The sequence below is a fragment of the Pseudophryne corroboree genome, chromosome 1, assembly GCF_028390025.1.
Source record: "Pseudophryne corroboree isolate aPseCor3 chromosome 1, aPseCor3.hap2, whole genome shotgun sequence".
NCBI classification, from domain to species: Eukaryota; Metazoa; Chordata; class Amphibia; order Anura; family Myobatrachidae; genus Pseudophryne; species Pseudophryne corroboree.
In genome coordinates, this window is record NC_086444.1 from 414,963,964 (window position 1) to 414,990,258 (window position 26,295).

General features: G+C 47.0%; 1 protein-coding gene across 2 annotated transcripts in view; it reads right to left on the reverse strand.

Moving 5' to 3' along the window:
- Positions 1-26,295, reverse strand: part of MED13L (mediator complex subunit 13L) — a 467,040-nt gene that overhangs the window by 38,004 nt on the left and 402,741 nt on the right. The gene's annotated exons all lie outside the window — the stretch shown is intronic.

A 26,295-nucleotide genomic window follows, 5' to 3' on the forward strand; every position in this document is an offset into this window, starting at 1 on the left:
CAATGGAGCTCAGTTTCGAGTTGGTGCCTGCAGCAACAGGTCACTTAACAGGAGGACTGCACTGGGCAGCCCTCAAAAAGCTTCTAAGAAGATTTCATCTCTGAGCTGTCAGCGCTGTATGTCAGGGTGGCACTTCAGCGCTGCAGTTCCATAACCTCACAAGTGGCGTCGCATACTCCCGCGGCTCAGATCCCGGCTACTTGCGCCGGAGACGCTCCGGTTTAGTAACATGGTCGTAGACGCTCTCCTGGTTCGCGTGGCTGCTGCGGGAGGAGGTAAGAGGGTTCCCCCAGGCGAGACCAGCCATTAAATTGCGTTCCGTCCGCGGCCTAGAGAGACAGGTCGTGGCGCTGGCGTGAACACGGTCTCTGAGCAGGGACCCCACTAGACCACCGGGGCGTCTGAGTACAGGCCGGGTGTATTAACACCCCATTAAATAAGACTCACAGTACCCCGGGTGGATGTCCAGCATAGGGGAGGTTGCGCTTGACCTATAGCCCCTTCCCTGGCCCAGGGCGCCATCTCTGAGCAGATTTTCCCACCCTGGTGCTGTCTCACACTATCCCTCACTCACTGACTGAGACGCTGGGCACCATCTTCTGAGCATAGCTGGGAATGGTATCCGGGACTGCAGGGCAAGGTCTCCTTTGTAAAGCCGCATGTATACAGCGCTGAGACTTTACAGACACTTGAATATTCTACATGACTTTAGACAGACAGCGCTAGTTAAGGACCACGCTGTGAATATATATATATATATATATATATATATATATACACACACACACACAAACGTTCCTAATGTTTACCCAGCAGGGTCATACATAAGGAGACCAGCACACCACCAAGTAGAAAAATGAAAAAAACATTTAATATTTAAGCAGCATTATCAGGCCTTTTGAAAAAATGTTATTGATACTCATCAAAGTTCGCTGAGAAGAGTCCATAGTACATCATAACAGCCATCCCAACGGCCCGTTTCGGTTGTCACACCTTCATCATGGGGTCAGCTACACCATACTATTCAAACATAGGTCCTTATAAAGCTACATAATCAGTGCAAATAGAATACACCTGCTTAACCCAATAAACTAATGTTGAACAACACCTCCCAAACAATGCGGCGAGCCAGAGTGGAACCTAAAGAACAGGACAAAGTTCCCAACACCGTTGTCACTGGTTCCGCCGTGCAGGAAGTGACATCACGCGACCGCGACTATCAACATCCGCAAGAAGCGGAACCCAGGCGCCAGGAGAAATTATCCTGGACACTCATCTCGGTGCCGCTCTGCCGGAAGTGACGTCGCGTTACCGCGACAGTCAACTTCCGCCAGGCTATAGACCAGCCTCAGGTCTTGGGCAATGACACTGTGCACAGGCTCAAAACACAAGGCTCGTTGTATGTTACAGGTGGAACAAATCTAATTGAAATTAAATTATAATAACAAAAAGTGCAAAAACAGTGAATAAAAATAAACAAAAATATAAATAATAAATAATGTTGCCTAAGCGTCAGCATTTCTGTAACCAAAAAAAATGATAAAAAAAATTATTGTAGATGTTAACAAGTGTTTGCATGAACTGCAGGCATTATAAAATTTTGAAAAACATAATATTCAACTTATGTTAGAAAAATGCTGACGCAAAGGCATGATGTCATTGATCACAAATAAGCATATATACTAGTGAATAATAATAATAATGTTTCCATAAATATTCCAAAAAAGAAGAAAAGATTATCAACAATAACAGCATGACTGTATCTCTTTGTTTGATGTTAATAATCACTGCAAGAAAAATCAAAGAAATGGAGTCATAATTAGTTCTTCATTTAGACCAGTGGGAGCAGTAGAGTTGAGTTTGTATATCCATTCACATTCACGTTGTAGAAGTATGCGATGTCTATCTCCACCCCTACGCAGTGGGGGAATGTGGTCAATAGGCATGCATCTAAAATCCGACAATGTATGTCCGCTGGTGACAAAATGTCTGGCTACCGGTGGTGTGCTAGAATCTAAAACATTGAAGGCCTTTTTGATTGAACTCCTATGCATGGATATTCGTTCCTTTAGCATGCAGATGGTTTTACCCACATAAAGTTTGTTACATGGACAAAGGATGAAATATACCACGAGATTCACAGGTCAGGCGATGTCTTAACGTGTAGTTGCTGTTGGTAATTTGATGTTTGAAGGTCTTTCCTAATAAAAGGAATCTGCAATTGGCACAGCCCGTACACTTATAGGCTCCTTTTTGCAAGGAAAGCCAGTGCGAATTAGTGTGTACACCAGGACTAATGTCAGAAAAGGTAATGCGTTCCTTTAAATTGCGGCTTCTCTTGTAGCTAAAGAGAGGCAGGTTCTTGCAACTTGGTCCAAGGATCGGGTCTGCTTGCAATATGTGCCAATGTTTAGTAATGGTCTTTCTGATGAGACCAGAGGTAATGCAGTATGTTGTCGGAAAAAACAATCTTGTGGAAGTGGTATCATCACGCCTTGAAACCAGCAGATCTTCTTGTTTCAATAACAAGCATTGATCAATAGCTTCTGCAACTTCATTTCTGCTGTAACCCCGCTGGATGAAATTATCGCCCATTTTTTGAAGAGCTGCTTCTAATTTGGAAGGATCAGACGTAGTTCTCACAACTCTAACAAGTTGTGAGTATGGAAGTCCTTTTTTCAAGGGCCGAGGGTGGAAACTGTCTGCAAGAAGCAGTGTGTTTTTGTCCGTGGGTTTTTTAAAGAGTTCTGTATGAAAAATTTTATCAATGGATACTAGGACATCCAGAAATTCTATACTAGCGGCACTACTCCTACATGTAAAGGAAATGTTGTCGACTTTATGGTTCAATTGCTCCACAAAAATATCTAAATCTGCCGTTGTCCCTGACCAAACAAAAAACAAATCATCTATATAACGAAAATAACAACTAATGAATTTAGAGAAAAGAGGATCTGACACAATGTACGTTGTTTCAAAATCATACATAAATATGTTGGCATATGAAGGTGCCATGTTTGAACCCATAGCGGTTCCTTGGAGTTGTAAATAAAATGCATTATTAAACAAAAAATAATTTTTATGTAAAATAATCTCCATAAGCAAAATCAAATATTCAACGGGTGGACCCTTGTAGTTAGAGCTGGTTGTCACTACTCGACGCACAGCGTTAATGCCTTCAGTATGAGTGATGTTTGTATACAAGCTGGTTATATCTAGAGAAACAAAAAGACAGTTTTCTGAAGGAACACCAAACTGTTTCAATTTCAACAAAAAGTCAGTGGTGTCTTTAAGATGATAAGGATTTTCTAATACCACGGGTTGCAAAAAATAATCACAAAACTATGAAAGAGTTTGGCACAAAGAACCTCGGCTCGATAATATCTTGACAAAGGGGCGTTTGCGCCCCGAAACGTTGGACCACCCTTCCTTTGCCGTTATGGATTAAAAGCACTTGCACTTTAACTTTGGCGTCTGCAGTCTCTGAGTGCCGCTGATTGTCCTATTGGAAAAATGTCTGCATACTTCTTCCAGATGGCACCGGAGCACCATTAAACGTGCAGGGTGAGTGCCGATCCGAGTACACATTCTTCTATATATATATATATATATATATATATATATATATATATATATATATATATATATAGTCTAGTCCAGTGCAGCATTATTGTTCAATAATTTCGGCATAGCTTGTGACTGTGTGTGCCTGAATCTGCTGTGTGGTTTCACTTTGTGTTTCCCAGAAATAACGGTCTCTATATTCTGTACCCTAAGAGGCTACGTTCGTCTGGGTCTGCGAAAATAGTGCGTCATAGCATTTATCCAATACGCATATTCTACTGTGTACTCAGTCACATAATACCGGACTTATTCACAGGTATTTTACTTTGTCTGGCTTTGTCGCTCTGTTGTTGCATATTTACATAATGTCTAACAGAAAGGGCAGTAAATCAGTGGAAGCTCCTGCATCATGCAGAGCATGCTCCAGGGATTTACCAGAAGGGAAAGTTTTGTATGATGGTTTATGTATTATGGGCCTAAATCAGAGTTGATCACAGCAGCAAATTTGTTAGCAGTTGGGCAAAACCATGTGCACTTCAGGGGGGGCAGATATAACATGTGCAAAGAGAGTTAGATTTGGGTGGGGTGTGTTCAAACCGAAATCTAAAATGCAGTGTAAAAATAAAGCAGCCATTATTTACCCTGCACAGAAACAAAATAACCCACCCAAATCTAACTCTCTCTACAAATGTTATATCTGCCACACCTGCAGTGCACATGGTTTTGCCCAACTGCTAACAAATTTGCTGCTGCGATCAACTCTGGATTACCCCGTGTGTCGTACACCTCCTAGTCAGTCCGCAGCTCCTGGGTCTACTTAGGAGCCACCCTGGGCTGCGTTCACTAACCTACTGGGTACTCTGGTAGAATGCCTTACGTTCCCTATGAGACCACCTGTACCATTACAGCCACATATTGTCCTTATGGTTAAACCGCCTTGGGCAACAATTAAATCAGTCCTTGGTTAGACAGATATCCACTCCAGGTCAATCCCGTGCTTCTGAGACAGCTAAGCGGGCTGCTTCCTCCTCACAGTTCACAGTCTCTGATGTTTCATCTGAAGAGGTGGGGGAGCAAACAGTCCTGTCAGACACTGAATCTGGTGTTACTGATGAGGATACACCTTTGCAGGTTGATGTTCCTGCCTTAGCGGTTGCTATTCAACAAATCCAACAAATCTCTGATGAGGATTCCACTACTGTGTCAAAGAAAACTTATATGTTTAAACAGCAGAAAGTGGTTCAAACTCTGTTACTCCATTCAGACCATTTAGTGGACATCAGACGGGAACCCCGGTCTACTCCAGGGAAGAAATTCCCTCTGCTTAAACGGGCCCTGGCTCGCTATCCTCTCTCTGCAGAGTTATGTAGCAAGTGGGAAAATCCACCACCGGTGGATTCTCACGTCACCCGCCTTGTGGTGTCATCCACTCTGAACTGTCACCTCACTGAAGGAACAGACAGACAAGCATGTGGAGGGATGCCTGAGTCTATTTACTCCCTTACCGGATCTGTGCATAGGCCCACTATTGCTGCTTCCTGGGCTGCAAAAGGTATTGAAGCGTGGGTTCAGGCATTAGAGGATGAGCTGCCAGAGGATATTTCTGACAAGGTCAGACAATACCTGTTTCACATTACCACTGCCGCCTATTACATTCAGGAGGTATCCTCTGAGGCAGGTGTGTTGGCAGTCAAGGCGTCGACTACGTCTGTCCTGTCTCGCCATACTCTGTGGTTGAGGTCATGGAAAGTGGACCTAGACTCCAAAAAGACATTGGAGGTACTCCCCTTTGCTGGGGACATTTTGTTTGGGGAAAACCTGAAAAAAAATGGTGTCTGAGTTAGCAGCTGCTAAGACTGCTTTTCTCCCAAATACTAATCCTTCTGCACAGAAGGCTAAAGGTACCACTTTTGTTCCTTTTGGCCTCAAGGGAAAACAAAAGGTCAGGCATACCCGAGACAGTTAATTTGAAAAGAAAAGGAAACTTTTGTGGGGCACTCATTAAACAAATATTGCTAAAACTTAACTTTTATGGATGGACTCACTTTCAGACGAACACACATTTAACATGTAAAGAATTAAAAATTAGGGTTTAAAAGCTGATATAACCCTATATTATATCCCACAAATTGTAATTATTTAAATGATTGCTAACAGCATTCCTGAGATAGTCTCGTGCTCCCAAAACCACCAAGCCCAAGGCCAAACAATCCTGGGCAACCCGTCAGCCTGATTCCAAACAAGACAAGCCTGCTGCATGACAGGGTGGGCCTCCCCCTGGGAGACCCCAGGGTGGGAGGCCGACTTCTACAGTTCACCCATGTCTGGTTAAAGACCACTTCAGACGCATGGGTGCTGGAAGTTGTCTCTCACGGGTAGTCTGTCTCTTTCAAGAGACGTCCCCCTCGCCAGTTTTGCACTACGGTTCTACCTTCGAATCCGATAAAGGCACAAGCTTTGCAAACAAGTGTCTGTTCTCTCCTGAGTACAGGAGTTGTTGTGCCGGTACCTCAGTCCCAGAGAGGCAGAGGTTATTACTCTACCCTGTTTCTAGTTCCGAAACCAAATGGGTCATTCCGGCCTATACTCAACCTCAAGTCCCTGAACAAGTTTGTGAGAGTGCCCAGATTTCGTATGGAAACACTGTGCTCAATTGTACTGGCTATGGATCACAGAGACTATATTGTATCCCTGGATATACAGGATGCATACCTGCATATACCTATTGCCATGCATCACCAGCAGTTTCTGCGGTTTGCTATTGGCAACTTACATTATCAATTCCAGGCTCTACCATTTGGAATGGCTACAGCTCCTTGGATCTTCACCAAGGTCATGGCTGTTATGATGGCCTATCTCCATCGCCAGGGGATCAGAATCCTGCCATATCTGGATAACCTGCCGAGTCTGGCAAATTCCCATGATGGCCTCCTCAGTCATCTGCAAATGACTGTAAACTTCCTACAAGCCCATGGGTGGCTTATCAATTGGAAAAAGTCCTCACTGGTCCCACCTCAGAGCATGGTGCACTAATGGACGCACAGTCTAAGGCTGTTTCGGTCTCCAGAAAAGGTCCTGAATCTTCAAGACAGGACAAGATGCGTCCTTTGTCGCCGCAGATTGCAGATACACTCGGCAATTCAAGTACTTGGCCTGATGGTGTCGGCATTCGACAAGGTAGAGTACGCTCAATTTCATTCCCGCCCATTACAGAGGTTAATCCTTTCCAAATGGGACGGCCAACCTCATCGGATCAAATCTCAGATGATCACTTTAACGCCGGAGGTTCATCTGTCGCTGACCTGGTGTCTACAGGACCAGTGATTAAACAGGGGCCGTCCCTTCTGGATCCCCGACTGGGTCCAGCTGACAAAGGACGCCAGTCTCAGGGGATGGGGTGCGGTGTTGGAGCAACACTCATTTCAGGGTAGCTGGACCAAGGCGGAATCACTCCTCCCAATAAACATTCTGGAGTTGAGGGCGGTGTTCAATGCACTCTCTCTCGCCCTGCCTCTGGTACAGAACAGACCTGTTCAAGTACGATCAGATGCCACCACGGTGGCATACATAAACAATCAAGGCGGCACTTGAAGCCGCATGGCAATGATGGAAGTGACAAAAATATTTTGTTGGGTGGAACACCATCTGCCAGCCATATCGGCAGTGTTCATTCCAGGTATCCTAAACTGGGAAGCAGACTTCCTCAGTCACCAGGACGTGCACGCCGGAGAGAGGAGTCTTCATCCGGAAGTCTTTCAACTCCTAGTGGACCAATGGGGCCTACGGGACGTAGACCTCATGGCGTCTGGACACAATCACAAGGTACCGATCTTCGGATCAAGGACCAGGGATCCTCAAGCAGCGTTTGTGGACGCACTGGTGATTCCATGGAACTTTCGGCTGCCCTACGTGTTCCCTCCAGTGCCACTCCTGCCCAGGGTACTACTGAAGTTCAAACAAGAATGAGGAATACTACATCTAGTCGCTCCAGCGTGGCCTTGAAGGAATTGGTTCTTAGACTTGCAGGGTCTAACAACAGAGAGCCCACTTCTACTTCCGCAGCGCCCAGACCTTCTCGTACAGGGCCCTTGTCTTTATCCAGACCTGGCCAGACTGGCTTTGACGGCGTGGCTCTTGAAGTATCACTCCTGAGGGCCAAAGGATTTTCCGAGTCTGGAATTCTTACTTCACCTGGTGTGCTGATAAGAATTATGATGCATATCAGAACGTCCACAATCCTGGCTTTTCTGCAACGAGGCCTTGACCTAGGTCTTCGTCTGGCCATCTGCCTTGTCGGTATGGTTTCAGAGAAAAATTGCGTCTATACCTGACGTTCATACTTTCACTCAGGGCGTACTTAGGAGTCAATCTCCCTAAGTCCCTCCTGTGGTTCCATGGGATTTGACTGTTGTACTAAAGGCCCTGCAAGAGTCTCCATTCGAACCTCTTGAGTTGGTGGACCTTAAATGGCTCACGGCCAAGTCCTGTTCTTGCTGGCTATTGCCTCTGCAAGATGGGTATCGGACTTTGGCGCTTTGTCCTGTCGTCCACCCTAATTGATTTTTTACAGTGACCGGACAGTTCTATGAACTCGACCGGGTTATTTGTCTATGGTGGTGTCAACTTTTCACCTTAACCAAGAGATTGTGGTTCTGGCCTTTATCTCTTCAGACTTGTCTTCCAAACAGCGTTCTTTGGATGTGGTAAGGGCTCTCTGTATATATGTGGAGAGGACGGCCTCTATCAGGAGGTCAGATTTCCTTTTTGTACGATTTGGTTTCCACAAACGTGGCTGGCCTGCGAATAAGCAAACCTTGGCCAGATGGATTAGAATTGTGATTGCAAAATTATGCGCAGGCTGGACTTCCAGCTCCTGCTGCTGTTAAAGCCCATTCTACTCGGTCTGTTGAACCTTCTTGGGTGTCCCGCTGTGGAGTGTCCGCAGAACAATTGTGCAAGGCAGCTACGTGGTCCTCAGTGAACAAGTTTATTAGGTTATATGCCTTTGATACTTCCGCATCCCAGAATGCTTACTTTGGACGCTGCGTTCTTATACCCGCTAAGGCGTGTCCCCTCCCTTGAGGAACTGCTTTAGGACATCCCCGATGTTTTCCTGTGGAAACCAATTTATCTTGCTGCAGATAAGGAGTTATGGTAGACTTACCATTGTTAACTCTCTTTCTGCGAGGTACATTGGTTCCACAGGGCGCCCACCATGACGCACCTAGCTTTTATGGGTTTGTATGGCATTAGCTGCTGTTACCTTCTCCTGCCGTGAGAATGTGGTTCTATGTGACTAACATCTGCCTTCTCTCTTGCCTGCGTCTGCATTTGACTGGTTAACGAGACTGAGCTCCAGTCAGGGTTTACAGAAGAGGTCCCAATGCATCCTGGGACAGCCTAAAGCTTTAGCCTGTTGGTGCCTTTGCATCAAGATCCACTCTACACCCTGATGTTTTCCTGTGGAACCAATGTCCCTCGCAGAAAGAGAGTTAACAATGGTAAGTCTACCATAACTCTCCTTTTTTTAATCTTGCAAAAATTATATTTAAGTGATATAGGTACATCATAGTTATTAAGGAAACAAGCATATAACACATAGGATACTAGAATCATATGTGTGGACCTTATCTTAGCGCTTAATGCGGTTTGCTATGACACTGACACAGTATTTATATATACCCTTAGTTGTGGTCTAACTTTTAGTTTAAAGGGGGGTATCCTAATAGGTGCAATCTTTTTTTGGCTGATAAAAACAATCTGATATTTGACTAATGGTCATTATTGCGCTATCCAATTATATGCCATTTTTAATTGGCCAAAAAAGGGCCTGCAATTGTGTCATTAGACATGGGATCCGGGATAAGATCCTGATCCCCTGTGTTATCGCGGCTCAGGGGGCTGCTCATCTCAAAGGCACCTGAAGCATAATTACAGATAAATGCCAATTTCTGGGCTAATTGGATAGCCCCCAGCCAGTGTACCTATTAGCAGAGTTAAACTACCGATGCCAATATGCATATTATAATTTCTCTGTAGAATCTTACAGTAATATCAGAATACATTGAAGGAATACGGCAAACAGAAATTGATACGGTTATCAAATCAAGAAGAGGCAATTAAAAAGGTTGCAACATCTCAGAGTACCTACTTTCTGTAACACACACACACACACACACACAAACAATAAAACAAAGGAAAGGATTTGGAGGGAAAGTTTTTATACTTTTATCGAGTTGTAAGCTGTAGGTACTTGTAAGTGAGGGTGCATTTAACAGACATCTAACCATTGTGTATACATCTAGAGACCTGTATGTAAGAGCAAGAGATCTATTAAATAAAAGAAAACAGGTAGTAATCCCAATTCCAACTATAGGGGTTAAGCCATTATGGGGAGAAAAAACAAAACAATAATATAAGTGCTGGTGTTCCTTGCGTCTTATAAACATTCTGAAAACTGGGTTGTAAAAATAGGATTTTAATTACCTACGAGTAAAAATTTTTTCTCGTAGTCCGTAGAGGATACTGGGGCCCATTTAGTACCATGGGGTATAGACGGGTCCACTAGGAGCCATGGGCACTTTAAGAATTTGACAGTGTGGGCTGGCTCCTCCCTTATTTGCCCCTCCTACCAGACTCAGTCTAGGAAACTGTGCCTGAGGAGACGGACATACTTCGAGAAAAGGATTGATAAAGACAGTGGTGAGTAACAGTGCAGGAAGAATGACGCACTGGGCGGGCGCTCAGTATCCTCTACGGACTACAAGAAAAGGTTTTACCGGTAGGTAATTAAAATCCTATTTTCTCTTACTACTAGAGGATACTGGGGTCCATTTAGTAACATGGGGATGTACCAAAGCTCCCAAACCGGGTGGGAGAGTGCTGAGGTTCCTGCAAAACTGATTTACCAAACTGAAGGTCATCAGAGGCCAAAGTATCGAACTTGTAGAACTTAGCAAACGTGTTGAAACCTGACCAAGTAGCTGCCCGGCAGAGCTGTAAAGCCGAGACACCCCGGGCAACCGCCCAGGAAGAACCCATCGACCTAGTGGAGTGGGCCTGTACAGATTTTGGACACTGCAAACTTGCCGTGGAAGAAGCATGCTGGATAGTAAGTCTGATTCAGCGTGCAATTGTCTGCTTTGAAGCAGGACACCCAATCTTACTGGGATCATAAACAGCAAACAGTGAGTCCATCTTTCTGCGACGAGCTGTTCTGTTCACATACACCTTCATAGCCCTGACAACATCCAAAGACTTTGAAGTAGCAGAGGTGTCGGTGATAACCGGATCCACAATAGGTTGGTTGATGTGAAATGCGGACACCACTTTAGGAAGAAATTGCTGACGAGTCCTCATGGAAAATCAAATAGGGACTTTTGTGAGACAAAGCTCCCAGCTCCGAAACACGTTTTGCTGAAGCGAAGGCCAACAGTGTGACTGTCTCCCATGTAAAATATTTTACGTCCACCTCCTGTAAAGGGTACAATCAGTCCGATTGGAGGAACTGTAGCACCACATTGAGATCCCAAGGTGCCGTGGGAGGCACAAAGGGAGGATGGATGTGCAGAACACCTTTCAAGAGCGTCTGGACCTCAGGGAGAGAAGCCAATTGTGTCTGAAAGAAAATAGAAATTCCGAACCATCGGCTGGATTACCAATGCCTTTTCCAACAGAAGGAACACTTTTTGTGACTCCGTGTCCAGTATCATTCCCAGGAATGGGAGCCTCAGTGTTGGCTCTAGGTGAGATTTCGGAAGGTTCAGAATCCACCCGTGATCCTGGAGGAGTTTGGTTGAGAGAGCAATGCTGTCCAGCAACCTTTCCCTGGACGGCGTCTTTATCAGGAGATCGTCTAGGTACGGAATTATGTTCACTCCGTTTGCGGAGTATAAACATAATCTCTGCCATCACCTTGTGAACACCCTCGGTGCCGTGGAGAGACCAAATGGCAGTGCATGGAACTGGTAGTGACAGTCCTGCAGTGCAAACCAGAGATAAGCCTGATGAGGCAGCCAGATCGGAATGTGAAGGTACGCATCCTTGATATCCAGAGACACCAGGAATTCCCTCTCCTCCAGACCTGAGATCAGCGCTCTCAGAGACTCCATCTTGAATTTGAAGATTCGTAAGTACGGGTTCAAAGACTTGAGGTTCAGAAGTGGTCTTACCAAACCGTCCGGCTTCGGTACTACGAACAAGTTGGAATAATATCCCTTGTTTAGTAGATGAGGTGGAACTGGAACAATGACCTGAGTCTGTACCAGTATTGGGATGGCATGCTGTAAAGTTATACTTGCCTCTTGTGAAACTGGCAAGCCTGATTTGAAGAATCTGTGAGGTGGGAGCTTTTGGAACTCCAGTCCGTAGCCCTGGGAAATAAGATCTATGACCCAGGGATCCTGGTACGAATTTCACCAGATCTGACTGAAGAATTGTAGTTAGGCTGCCACCAGACAGCCTTCCAGGCATTGTGGTCCACCGTCATGCTGAAGAAATTGAGGAAGCAGAGCCTGAGCTCTGTTTGAGCACCTGCTGTTGCTGGTATGCGTGGTTTACCTCTTGCACCGCTGGAGGACGTAGAAACACCTCTGGACTTGCCCTTGAACTTGGCCATCCGAAAGGACCGAAACTTAGAAGCTAAATAAGTCTTCTTGGTTGAGGGGGCTGCGGAAGGAAAATACATATACTTACACGCAGTTGCTGTGGAGATCCATTTGTCTAATTCATCTCCAAACAAGGCCTCTCCTGTGAATGGTAGGCCTTCCACGCCTTTCCTGGAGTCCGCGTCAGCAGTCCACTGGCGTAGCCACAAGCCCCTGCGTGCCAACACTGCCATAGCGGTGGTGTGTGCGTTAAGCACGCCTATTACGGCTTTCACCATAAAGTTCGTAGAGTCCTGTATATGCTGCAGGAGTAAGACAACATCCCCACTAGATAAGGAATCTAACCCTTCAATTAGGTTACCTGACCATTTAACAACGGCTTTAGTGATCCACGCACATGCAATAGTGGATCTTTGGGCCACCCCAGTAGCTGTGTACAATGATCCGAGTGTAGTCTAAATTTTACGATCAGCCGTGTCTTTCAGGGAGGCTGCACCAGGAACAGGCAATACAATTTTACGTGACAGCCTAGAGACTGACGCGTCCACTATCGGTGGATTTTCCCATTTTTTCCTATCCTCCAGAGGAAAAGGAAAAGATGAGAGCAACCTTTTAGGAATCTGAAACTTCTCATCGGGATTGACCCATGGTTCTTCAAACAGGGGGGCAGATGTATTAACCTGGAGAAGGCATAAGGAAGTGATAAACCAGTGATATGTGCAAGGTGATAAAGGCAGCAGCCAATCAGATCCTAACTGTTAATTTACATATTGGAGCTGATTGGCTGGTGCCTTTATCACCATGCACATATCACTGGTTTATCACTTCCTTATGCCTTCTCCAGGTTAATACATCTGCCCCACGGTATTCAAATCCTTTGACGCAGGAAAAGTAACTGAGGACTTCTTTCTTACATTAATATAAGATTCCTCACACTCTTCTGACACCTTAACAGGAATGTGCAGAACATCTCTGATAGCCTCTATAAGAGCCTCTATTCCCTGTGCCAGAGCTGCATCCCCCCCGAGTCCACCTCTCCCTCCTCCATGTCTGACCTGTCAGCGTCAGAGTCAGACTGCAGGATATGGGCCAGAGATTGCTTTTGCGGACAGAGGGGAACGAGACGCTGTTTTTGGGGACTGAGTCTCTGTTCATAAACTCATCCACAGTCTGTTTTAAGTATTGCGTCTCTTTCTCATTGCAAGACAATTTTGTAGAAAGAGTTGAGATAATTTCCTTAAGAGAATTAACCCATTCCGGTTCAGCCCCACTAGACTGTGAACCCTGAGAACCCAGTAGTGAGCCCCCTGGTGAAGAGGAACATTCTGCGGTACAAGAGACACACTCTTTGCCTGACATAATGTAAATGTGACAGCGCACACACAGGAAATGTAAAGCACAATTAACCCACAAACAGCCCTTCAGGCAGACACAGAGTTGTTTGGATCCAGGCCCCACCGCGCCCTTATCGCTAATGCCAAGCTTAGTCGGGTCGCAGACTAAGTACCCTGATAGGGGACTTAGTACAATAGTCATGGTCCCCCTGCTATGACCCCCTGGTACCGCTGAGGTAATCTGGAGTCACACTGGAGGAGCTGCGAGCCCCTGTCCGGTCAGCGTCTGTGTCCACTGCAGAGGGAAAATGGTGCTGGTGAGCTGCTGGATCCTCTCATAGTGAAGCCTCGCCCCTTCAATGACGTGCAGTCTTCCCGCTTTTTTTTATACTGGCTGAGGAATCTGGTGCTTAAAATGGAGAAAACCGTTTTAAGGCTGTTGTGCCAGTATGGGTACTGTGTACAGTGTACGGGGACACAGTTGTGTACTGTGTCCGCAGACGCATTCCGCCCCGTGTAGAAGCCGTGCATCTCCGTACACTCATTCCGCCATAATGGCCGGCGCCCCGCTAGCCTGGACGCTGACTCAGTACTCACCATTCTTCATTCTTATGGCTCTGTTAGGGGTGGCGGCATGCTATGGGAATGTACGCTCGCCGTGGTGGGGCTTGCGAATAGTTCCCTCAGGAGCTCAGTGTCCCGTCAGCGGGAGACAGGACCATTAACCCTTCAAGAGGTTGGGCCGTTACACACACCCCCCCCCCCCCCCCCCCCTTAGTCCCACGAAGCAGGCAGGCTGGTGCCAACCAGCCCTGACTGAAAATAACAATCAGAAAATAAATGCAGAAAACTCTTCAGGAGCTTCCACCAGCGTGACCAGCTCCTCTGGGCACATTTTCTAAACTGAGTCTGGTAGTAGGGGCATAGAGGGAGGAGCCAGCCCACACTATCAAATTCTTAAAGTGCCCATGGCTCCTAGTGAACCCGTCTATGGTACCCCATGGTACTAAATGGACCCCAGTATCCTCTAGGAAGCAAGAGAAAATAGACTGATAATGATTGAAAAATAAGATTTTACTTACCGATAAATCTATTTCTCGTAGTCCGTAGTGGATGCTGGGGACTCCGTCAGGACCATGGGGATTAGCGGCTCCGCAGGAGACAGGGCACAAAACTAAAGCTTTAGGATCAGGTGGTGTGTACTGGCTCCTCCCCCTATGACCCTCCTCCAAGCCTCAGTTAGGATACTGTGCCCGGACGAGCGTACACAATAAGGAAGGATATTGAATCCCGGGTAAGACTCATACCAGCCACACCAATCACACCGTATAACTTGTGATCTAAACCCAGTTAACAGTATGACAAACGTAGGAGCCTCTGAACAGACGGCTCACAACAATAACAACCCGATTTTTTTGTAACAATAACTATGTACAAGTATTGCAGACAATCCGCACTTGGGATGGGCGCCCAGCATCCACTACGGACTACGAGAAATAGATTTATCGGTAAGTAAAATCTTATTTTCTCTGACGTCCTAAGTGGATGCTGGGGACTCCGTCAGGACCATGGGGATTATACCAAAGCTCCCAAACGGGCGGGAGAGTGCGGATGACTCTGCAGCACCGAAAAGTTGTAAAGCCGAGACCCCTCGGGCAGTCGCCCAAGATGAGCCCCCTTCCTTGTGGAATGGGCATTTATATATTTTGGCTGTGGCAGTCCTGCCACAGAATGTGCAAGCTGAATTGTACTACACATTCAACTAGCAATCTTCTGCTTAGAAGCAAGAGCACCCAGTTTTTTGGGTGCATACAGGATAACAGCAAGTCAGTTTTCCTGACTCCAGCCGTCCTGGAAATCTATATTTTCAGGGCCCTGACAACATCTAGCAACTTGGAGTCCTCCAAGTCTCTAGTAGCCGCAGGTACCACAATAAGCTGGTTCAGATGAAACGCTGACACCAACTTAGGGAGAAACTGGGGACGAGTCCGCAGCTCTGCCCTGTCCGAATGGACAATCAGATATGGGCTTTTGTGAGACAAAGCCGCCAATTCTGACACTCGCCTGGCCGAGGCCAGGGCCAACATCATGGTCACTTTCCATGTGAGATATTTCAAATCCACAGATTTGAGCGGTTTAAACCAACGTGATTTGAGGAATCCCAGGACTACGTTGAGATCCCACAGTGCCACTGGAGGCACAAAAGGGGGTTGTATATGCAGTACTCCCTTGTCAAATTTCTGGACTTCAGGAACTGAAGCCAATTCTTTCAGGAAGAAAATCGACAGGGCCGAAATTTTAACCTTAATGGACCCCAATTTGAGGCCCATAGACACTCCTGTTTGCAGGAAATGCAGGAATCGACCGAGTTGAAATTTCTTCGTGGGGCCTTCCTGGCCTCACACCACGCAACATATTTTCGCCACATGTGGTGATAATGTTGTGCGGTCACCTCCTTCCTGGCTTTGACCAGGGTAGGAATGACCTCTTCCGGAATGCCTTTTTCCCTTAGGATCCGGCGTTCAACCGCCATGCCGTCAAACGCAGCCGCGGTAAGTCTTGGAACAGACATGGTACTTGCTGAAACAAGTCCCTTCTTATCGGCAGAGGCCCTGAGTCCTCTGTGAGCATCTCTTGAAGTTCCGGGTACCAAGTCCTTCTTGGCCCATCCGGAGCCACGAGTATAGTTCTTACTCCTCTACGTCTTATAATTCTCAGTACCTTTGGTATGAGAAGCAGAGGAGGGAACACATACACCGACTGGTACACCCCTGGTGTTACCAGAACGTCCACAGCTATTGCCTGAGGGTCTCTTGACCTGGCGCAATACCTGTCCAGTTTTTTGTTCAGGCGGGACGCCATCATGTCCACCTTTGGTCTTTCCCAACGGTGCACAATCATGTGGAAAAAACTTCTCGATGAAGTCCCCACTCTCCCGGGTGGAGGTCGTGCTGAGGAAGTCTGCTTCCCAGTTGTCCACTCCCGGAATGAAAACTGCTGACAGTGCTATCACATGATTTTCCGCCCAGCGAAGAATCCTTGCAGTTTCTGCCATTGTCCTCCTGCTTCTTGTGCCGCCCTGTCTGTTTACGTGGGCGACTGCCGTGATGTTGTCCCACTGGATCAATACCGGCTGACCTTGAAGCAGAGGTCTTGCTAAGCTTAGAGCATTGTAAATTGCTCTTAGCTCCAGTATATTTATGCGGAGAGAAGTCCCCAGACTTGATCACACTCCCTGGAAAAATTTTTCCCTGTGTGACTGCTCCCCAGCCTTTCAAGCTGGAATCCGTGGACACCAGGACCCAGTCCTGAATGCATAACTGTGGCCCTTTAGTAGATGAGCACTCTGCAGCCACCACAGAAGAGACACCCTTGTCCTTGGAGACAGGGTTATCCGCTGATGCATCTGAAGATGCGATCCGGACCATTTGTCCAGCAGATCCCACTGAAAAGTTCTTGCGTGAAATCTGCCGAATGGAATCGCTTCGTAAGAAGCCACCATTTTTCCCAGGACCCTTGTGCAATGATGCACTGACACTTTTCCTGGTTTTTTGGAGGATCCTGACTAGCTCGGATAACTCCCTGGCTTTCTCCTCCGGGAGAAACACCTTTTTCTGGACTGTGTCCAGAATCATCCCTAGGGACAGCAGACGTGTCGTCGGAGACAGCTGCGATTTTGGAATATTTAGAATCCACCCGTGCTGTCGTAGAACTACTTGAGATAGTGCTACTCAGACCTCCAACTGTTCTCTGGACCTTGCCCTTATCAGGAGATCGTCCAAGTAAGGGATAATTAAGACGCCTTTTCTTTGAAGAAGAATCATCATTTCGGCCATTACCTTGGTAAAGACCCGGGGTGCCGTAGACAATCCAAACGGCAGCGTCTGAAACTGATAGTGACAGTTTTGTACCACGAACCTGAGGTACCCTTTGTGAGAAGGGCAAATTTGGACATGGAGGTAAGCATCCTTGATGTCCAGGGACACCATATAGTCCCCTTCTTCCTGGTTCGCTATCACTGCTCTGAGTGACTCCATTTAGAATAGGTCTCACCGAGCCGTCTGGCTTCAGTACCACAATATAGTGTGGAATAATACCCCTTTACTTGTTGTAGGAGGGGTACTTTGATTATCACCTGCTGGGAATACAGCTTGTGAATTGTTTCCAATACTGCCTCCCTGTCGGAGGTAGACGATGGTAAAGCAAACTTCAGGAACCTGCGAGGGGGAGACGTCTCGAATTTCCAATCTGTACCCCTGGGATACTACTTGTAGGATCCAGGGGTCCACTTGCGAGTGAGCCCACTGCGTGCTGAAACTCTTGAGACGACCCCCCACCGCACCTGTTTGTACGGCCCCAGCGTCATGCTGAGGACTTGGCAGAAGCGGTGGAAGGCTTCTGTTCCTGGGAATGGGCTGCCTGCTGCAGTCTTCTTCCCTTACCTCTATCCCTGGGCAGATATTATGGGGACGAAAGGACTGAGGCTGAAAAGACTGTCTTTTTCTGCTGAGATGTGACTTGGGGTAAAAAAGGTGGATTTTCTAGCTGTTGCCGTGGCCACCAGGTCCGATGGACCGACCCCAAATAACTCCTCCCCTTTATACGGCAATACTTCCATGTGCCGTTTGGAATCTGCATCACCTGACCACTGTCGTGTCCATAAACATCGTCTGGCAGATATGGACATCGCACTTACTCTTGATGCCAGAGTTTCGCATATATAGAAATGCATCTTTTAAATGCTCTATAGTCAATAAAATACTGTCCCTGTCAAGGGTATCAATATTTCCAGTCAGGGAATCCGACCAAGCCACCCCAGCGCTGCCCATCCAGGCTGAGGCGATCGCTGGTCGCAGTATAACACCAGTATGTGTGTATATACTTTTTAGGATATTTTCCAACCTCCTATCAGTTGGCTCCTTGAGGGCGTCCGTATCTGGAGACGGTAACGCCACTTGTTTTTATAAGCGTGTGAGCGCCTTATCCACCCTAAGGTGTGTTTCCCAACGCGCCATAACTTCTGGCGGGAAAGGGTATACCGCCAATAATTTTCTATCGGGGGAAACCCACGCATCATCACACACTTCATTTAATTTATCTGATTCAGGAAAAACCACATGTAGTTTTTTCACACTCCACATAATACCCTTTTTTGTGGTACTTGTAGTATCAGAAATATGTAACATCTCCTTCATTGCCCTTAACAAGTAACGTGTGGCCCTAAAGGAAAATACGTTTGTTTCTTCACCGTCGACACTGGAGTCAGTGTCCGTGTCTGTGTCGACCGACTGAGGTAAAAAGGACGTTTTAACGCCCCTGACTGTGTTTTAGACGCCTGGACAGGTACTAATTGGTTTGCCGGCCGTCTCATGTCGTCAACCGACCTTGCAGCGTGTTGACATTATCACGTAATTCCTTAATTAAGCCATCCATTCCGGTGTCGACTCCCTAGAGAGTGACATCACCATAACCGGCAATTGCTCCGCCTCCTCACCAACATCGTCCTCATACATGTCGACACACAAGTACCGACACACAGCACACACACAGGGAATGCTCTGATAGAGGACAGGACCCCACTAGCCCTTTGGGGAGACAGAGGGAGAGTTTGCCAGCACACACCAAAAACGCTATATTATACAGGGACAACCTTTATATAAGTGTTTTTCCCTTATAGCATTTTAATATATATATACATATCGCCAAATAAGTGCCCCCCCTCTCTGTTTTAACCCTGTTTCTGTAGTGCAGTGCAGGGGAGAGCCTGGGAGCCTTCCCACCAGCATTTCTGTGAGGGAAAATGGCGCTGTGTGCTGAGGAGAATAGGCCCCGCCCCCTTTTCGGCGGGCTTCTTCTCCCGTTTTTCTGAGACCTGGCAGGGGTTAAATACATCCATATAGCCTCCAGGGGCTATATGTGATGTATTTTTAGCCAGAATAAGGTATTATACATTGCTGCCCAGGGCGCCCCCAGCAACGCCCTGCACCCTCCGTGACCGTTGGTGTGAAGTGTGTGACAACAATGGCGCACAGCTGCAGTGCTGTGCGCTACCTTCATGAAGACTGAAAAGCCTTCTGCCGCCGGTTTCTGGACCTTCAATCTTCAGCATCTGCAAGGGGGGTCGGCGGCGCGGCTCCGGGACGAACCCCAGGGTGAGACCTGTGTTCCGACTCCCTCTGGAGCTAATGGTGTCCAGTAGCCTAAGAAGCCAATCCATCCTGCACGCAGGTGAGTTGAACTTCTCTCCCCTAAGTCCCTCGATGCAGTGAGCCTGTTGCCAGCAGGACTCACTGAAAATAAGAAACCTAAAAACTTTTTCTAAGCAGCTCCTTAAGAGAGCCACCTAGATTGCACCCTGCTCGGACGGGCACAAAAACCTAACTGAGGCTTGGAGGAGGGTCATAGGGGGAGGAGCCAGTACACACCACCTGATCCTAAAGCTTTAGTTTTGTGCCCTGTCTCCTGCGGAGCCGCTAATCCCCATGGTCCTGACGGAGTCCCCAGCATCCACTTAGGACGTCAGAGAAATAAAAACAAAACTATGGGGCTGATTAAGGGTCACATATAAAGCAGCCATGACTGTTCACGCTGTAAGTGCTTCTGATAGAGGCTGAAGCATAAATATGCATCTCTGCAGATATGTTACCCATTAAGAGAGGCACAGGAGTCAGTCAGATCTCCCCATGTGGCTAAATGGGTATAACTGGGTAGCAATGGAGCGTTTACACTTAGTTTAAATGTGACATGGGTGTGTGCAAATGCAGAAGACAGGCTTTTATATAGCCTGGATGAGGATGGTTGCGCTCACAGGCCAATGTACAGATGGAGCCACAGTAATCATGGCTGTGTCAGTGCCGGGGCACCTATTGCAGCGTAATGGGAGCATCACAGTGCACTCCCGTAGCGCAGCTAGGCGCCAGACCACCTACTCAAGCCGGGAGTGCACATTTGTGATGGAGCCGCTATAGATGAGCTCGGCTCCATCTGTATACAGGGAAAGCAGCCACATAGATGTACCCGAGTGAGTACAGAACGAAAACCCCCAACTATTTTAAAGCATGTAAGATGATCAAAGGTGCAGATGCACCAATTATAACAGCAGGTATTTTAAATGTACAATACATAGTTGTAACAGACTGCAACAAACAATTGTGACAATAAGGTAGAAGAGAGCTGTGGATTGCAAGAGAAGTTCAGAGAGACCCATGTGGCCGTAGAGCCATCAGTTACCCATTGTTATATACAGTAGACACTGCACTATCTAACTGTAGGATCACAAGCCACACCAATATAATTTTTTTGCAGCTTTTAATCATTTAATTGTATATTGGCAATTTGTTTAATATAACACGTAACATTTACTTTTTGTAACTATGATCTGACAGTTTTCTTTGCAGAGCTATATCTAGATACCTATAATCTTGCAAGCAAAGATGACCAGAGGTGTAAAGGCCCATACACACTAGCCGATTTTGAGCTGAAAGTAGCTCACCTTTGGCGTTTTGAGCTACTTTGAGCTCAAACTCGGCCAGTGTGTATGGTCGGGCGGCGAGTGCTGATGCGCACTTCCATATCATAGCTGGCTGCCGCCATCCGTCCTGCTGTTTTACCAGCCGAGTCAACCACGGTCTCCAAATGTGAACAGTGAAAATCACTCAGTGTGTATGCACTGAGCGATTTTCCTGCCAGAGTTGTTCACATCATCACTCTGCACACTCAGTGCACTAGGAAAAAGCCCAGTGTGTATGGACCTGAAGTCTCTAAAAACACATACTGTAATTATACCTTAGCGCGGGAAAAAGCTGCCATGTTTTAAAAGAATGCTTACATTAACTTTTAATGCTAATTTTACACACAGACCTAAGAAAAGAGCGAACCCAAAACTTAACCTTGGTCATTATGTACATCCATAAAGCTCAAAGCCTAATTCACGCCTAAAGGTGACCATACATGCAGCAAGATTGTAAGCTTGCAAGTAGGGCCCTTTTACCTCTGCCTATTAGCCAGTCTTAACCGTCTTGTTGCCAACTGTATAACGCAATAGAATATGCCGGCACTATATATGTAAATGTTAAGAAATAATAAGAATTTACTCACCGGTAATTCTATTTCTCGTAGTCCGTAGTGGATGCTGGGAACTCCGTAAGGACCATGGGGAATAGCGGGCTCCGAAGGAGGCTGGGCACTCTAGAAAGATCTTAGACTACCTGGTGTGCACTGGCTCCTCCCACTATGACCCTCCTCCAAGCCTCAGTTAGGTACTGTGCCCGGACGAGCGTACACAATAAGGAAGGATTTTGAATCCCGGGTAAGACTCATACCAGCCACACCAATCACACCGTACAACTCGTGATATGAAACACAGTTAACAGTATGAAACAATAGAGCCTCTCAACAGATGGCTCAACAATAACCCGATTTAGTTAACAATAACTATGTACAAGTAATGCAGATAAACCGCACTTGGGATGGGCGCCCAGCATCCACTACGGACTACGAGAAATAGAATTACCGGTGAGTAAATTCTTATTTTCTCTAACGTCCTAGTGGATGCTGGGAACTCCGTAAGGACCATGGGGATTATACCAAAGCTCCCAAACGGGCGGGAGAGTGCGGATGACTCTGCAGCACCGAATGAGAGAACTCCAGGTCCTCCTCAGCCAGGGTATCAAATTTGTAGAATTTTGCAAACGTGTTTGCCCCTGACCAAGTAGCTGCTCGGCAAAGTTGTAAAGCCGAGACCCCTCGGGCAGCCGCCCAAGATGAGCCCACCTTCCTTGTGGAATGGGCATTGACAGATTTTGGCTGTGGCAGGCCTGCCACAGTATGTGCAAGCTGAATTGTACTACAAATCCAACGAGCAATAGTCTGCTTAGAAGCAGGAGCACCCACCTTGTTGGGTGCATATAGGATAAACAGCGAGTCAGATTTTCTGACTCCAGCCGTCCTGGAAACATATATTTTCAGGGCCCTGACAACGTCTAGCAACTTGGAGTCCTCCAAATCCTTAGTAGCCGCAGGCACCACAATAGGCTGGTTCAGGTGAAACGCTGACACCACCTTAGGGAGAAACTGGGGACGAGTCCTCAATTCTGCCCTATCCATATGGAAAATCAAATAAGGGCTTTTACAAGACAAAGCCGCCAATTCTGATACTCGCCTGGCAGAAGCCAAGGCCAATAACATAACCACCTTCCATGTGAGATATTTCAGATCCACGGTTTTTAGTGGTTCAAACCAATGTGATTTTAAGAAAACTCAACACCACGTTGAGATCCCAAGGTGCCACAGGAGGCACAAACGGGGGCTGACTATGCAGCACTCCTTTTATAAATGTCTGAACTTCAGGTACTGAAGCTAGTTCTTTTTTTTTTTTTTTTTTTTTTTTAAAAGAAAATCGACAGAGCCGAGATCTGTACCTTAATGGAACCCAATTTAAGGCCCATAGTCACTCCTGCTTGCAGGAAATGCAGAAATCGACCTAGTTAAAATTCCTCTGTTGGGGCCCTTTCGGCCTCACACCATGCAACATATTTTCGCCATATGCGGTGATAATGAGTTGCTGTAGCCTCTTTCCTGGCTTTAGTAAGCGTAGGAATTACTTCCTCCGGAATGCCCTTTTCCTTCAGGATCCGGCGTTCAACCGCCATGCCGTCAAACGCAGCCGCGGCAAGTCCTGGAACAGACAGGGCCCCTGCTGCCGCAGGTCCTGACTGAGTGGCAGAGGCCATGGGTCCTCTGATATAAATTCTTGAAGTTCTGGGTACCAAGCTCTTCTTGGCCATCCACGAGTATCGTTCTTACTCCTCGCCTTCTTATTATTCTCAGTACCTTTGGTATGAGAGGCAGAGGGGAGAACACCTAAACCGACTGGTACACCCACGGTGTTACCAGAGCGTCCATAGCTATCGCCTGAGGGTCCCTTGACCTGGAGCAATATCTTTTATAGCTTTTTGTTAAGGCGGGACGCCATCATGTCCACCTGTGGCCTTTCCCAATGGTGTACAATCCTATTGGAAGACTTCTGGAGGAAGTCCCCATTCTCCCGGGTGGAGGTCGTGTCTGTTGAGAAGATAGATCTGCTTCCCAGTTGTCCACTCCGGGAATGAACACTGCTGACAGTGCTAACACATGATTTTCCGCCTATCGGAGAATCCTTGTGGCTTCTGCCATCGCCATCCTGCTTTTTGTGCCGCCCTGTTGATTACATGGGCGACTGCCGTGATGTTGTCTGATTGGATCAGTACCGGCTGGTTTTGAAGCAGAGGCCTTGCTGGCCTCAGGGCATTGTAAATGGCCCTCAGATCCAGAATATTTATGTGTAGGGAAATAACCTGACTTGACCAAAGTCCCTGGAAGTTTCTTCCCTATGTGACTGCCCCCCAGCCTCAAAGGCTGGAATCCATGGTCACTAGGACCTAGTCCTGTATGCCGAACCTGCGGCCCTCTTGAAGATGGGCACTCTGCAGCCACCACAGTAGAGATACCCTGGTCCTTGGAGACAGGGTTATCAGCCTATGCATCGGAAGATGCGATCCGGACCACTTGTCCAACAGGTCCCTCTGAAAAGTTCTTGTATGGAACCTGCCTAATGGGATTGCTTCGTAAGAAGCTACCATTTTTCCCAGGACTCGCGTGCAATGATGCACCGCTACCTATTTTGGTTTCAGGAGGTCTCTGACTAGAGATGACAACTCCTTGGCTTTCTCCTCCGGGAAAAACACTATTTCTGGCTTATGTCCAGAACCATCCCCAGGAACAGTAGACGTGTCATAGGAACCAGCTGTGACTTTGGACTGTTTAGAATCCACCTATGCTGTTGTAGCACTTTCCAAAATAGTGGTACCCCGACTACCAACTGCTCCTTGGACCTCGCCCTTATAACGAGATTGTCCAAGTACGGGATAATTACAACTCCCTTTTTTTTGAAGGAGTATCATCATTTCGGCCATTACCTTGATAAAACACCCTCGGTGCCATGTACAGTCCAAACGGCAGTGTCTGGACTTGGTAATGGTAATCCTGTACCACAAATCTGAGGTACTCCTGGCGAGGATGGTAAATGGGGACATGCAGGTAAGCATCCTTGATGTCCCGGGATACCATGTAATCCCCCTCGTCCAGGCTTGCAATAACCGCCCTGAGCGATTCCATCTTGAACTTGAATTTTTTTATGTTCAAGGATTTTAAATATAAAATGGGTCACACCGAACCATGCGGTTTCGGTACCCCAACCCGTGTGGAATAGTAACCCCGTCCTTGTTGAAGTAGGGGCACCTTGAGTATTACCTGCTGGGAATACCGCTTATTAATTGCCTCTAGCACAGCCTCCCTGCCTGAGGGAGTTGTCAGCAAGGCATATTTTAGGAAACGGCTGGGGGGAGACATCTCTAATTCCAGCTTGTACCCCTGAAATACTACTTGGAAGAAACAGGGATCCACCTGTGAGCGAGCCCACTAATTGCTGAAATTTTTGAGGCGGCCCCCCACCGTACCTGGCTACACCTGTGGAGCACCCGCGTCATGGTGTGTACTCACAGGGGAAGAATCTTGATTCTGGGAACAGGCTGACTGGTGCAGCTTTTTCCCCTCTACCCTTGTCTCTGTACAGAAAGGAAGCGCCATTTGACCCGCTTGCTTTTCTGAAGCCGAAAGGACTGTACCTTTTTCTGTGAGGAAACCTGAGGTAAAATTATTTCTTCCCAGCAGTTGCTGTGGATACGAGGTCCCTTATAAGGCTCTCTATGCGCTTTTTAAGTCAGCATCACCTGTCCAGTGACAGGTCTCTAATACCCTCCTGACAGAATGGACATTACATTTATTTTGGATGCCAGCCGGCAAAATATCCCTCTGTGCATCCCCCATATATAAGACAACGTCTTTAATATGTTTTTATGTTTGCCAACTATTATCCCTGTTTGACAGGGTCACCAACCATGCTGCAGCAGCACTATCTGCAGGTCTCAGTCTAGTACCTGAGTGTGTAAATACAGACTTCAGGATAGCCTCCTGTTTTTTATCAACAGGTACCTATTAAAGTGGCCGTATCCTAAGACGGCAGTGCCACCTTTTTTTGACAAACGTGTGAGCGCCTTATCCACCCTAGGGGATATCTCCCAGCGTAACTTATCCTCCTGGCGGGAAAGGGTACGCCATCAGTAACTTTTTATAAATTACCAGTTTCTTAACGGGGGAACCCACGGTTTTCACACACTTCATTTATTCATCTGATGGGGGAACAAAACACTGCCTGTTTTTTTCTCCCCAAACCTAAAACCCATTTATAGAGGTTAAAGTCAGAAATGTATAACACATTTTTTATTGCCGGGATCAAGTCACGGATTGGATTGTGTATATGTCTCCACCTTGTCGACACTGGAGTCAGACTCCGTGTCGACATCTGTGTCTGCCATCTGAGAGAGCGGGCGTTTTTGAGCCCCTGATGGCCTTTGAGACGCCTGGGCAGGCGCGGGCTGCGAAGCCGGCTGTCCCACAGCTGTTACGTCATCCACCCTTTTATGTAAGGAGTTGACACTGTCGGTTAATACCTTTTACCTCTCTATCCACTCTGGTGTCGGCCCCACAGGGGGCGACATCACATATATCGGCCTCTGTTCCGTCACCATATAAGCCTCCTCATTCAACATGTCGACACAGCCGTACCGACACACCGCAGACACACAGGGAATGCTCTAAACGAGGACAGGACCCACAAAAGCCCTTTGGGGGGACAGAGTGAGAGTATGCCAGCACACACCAGAGCGCTATATACTGCAGGGACTAACTGAGTT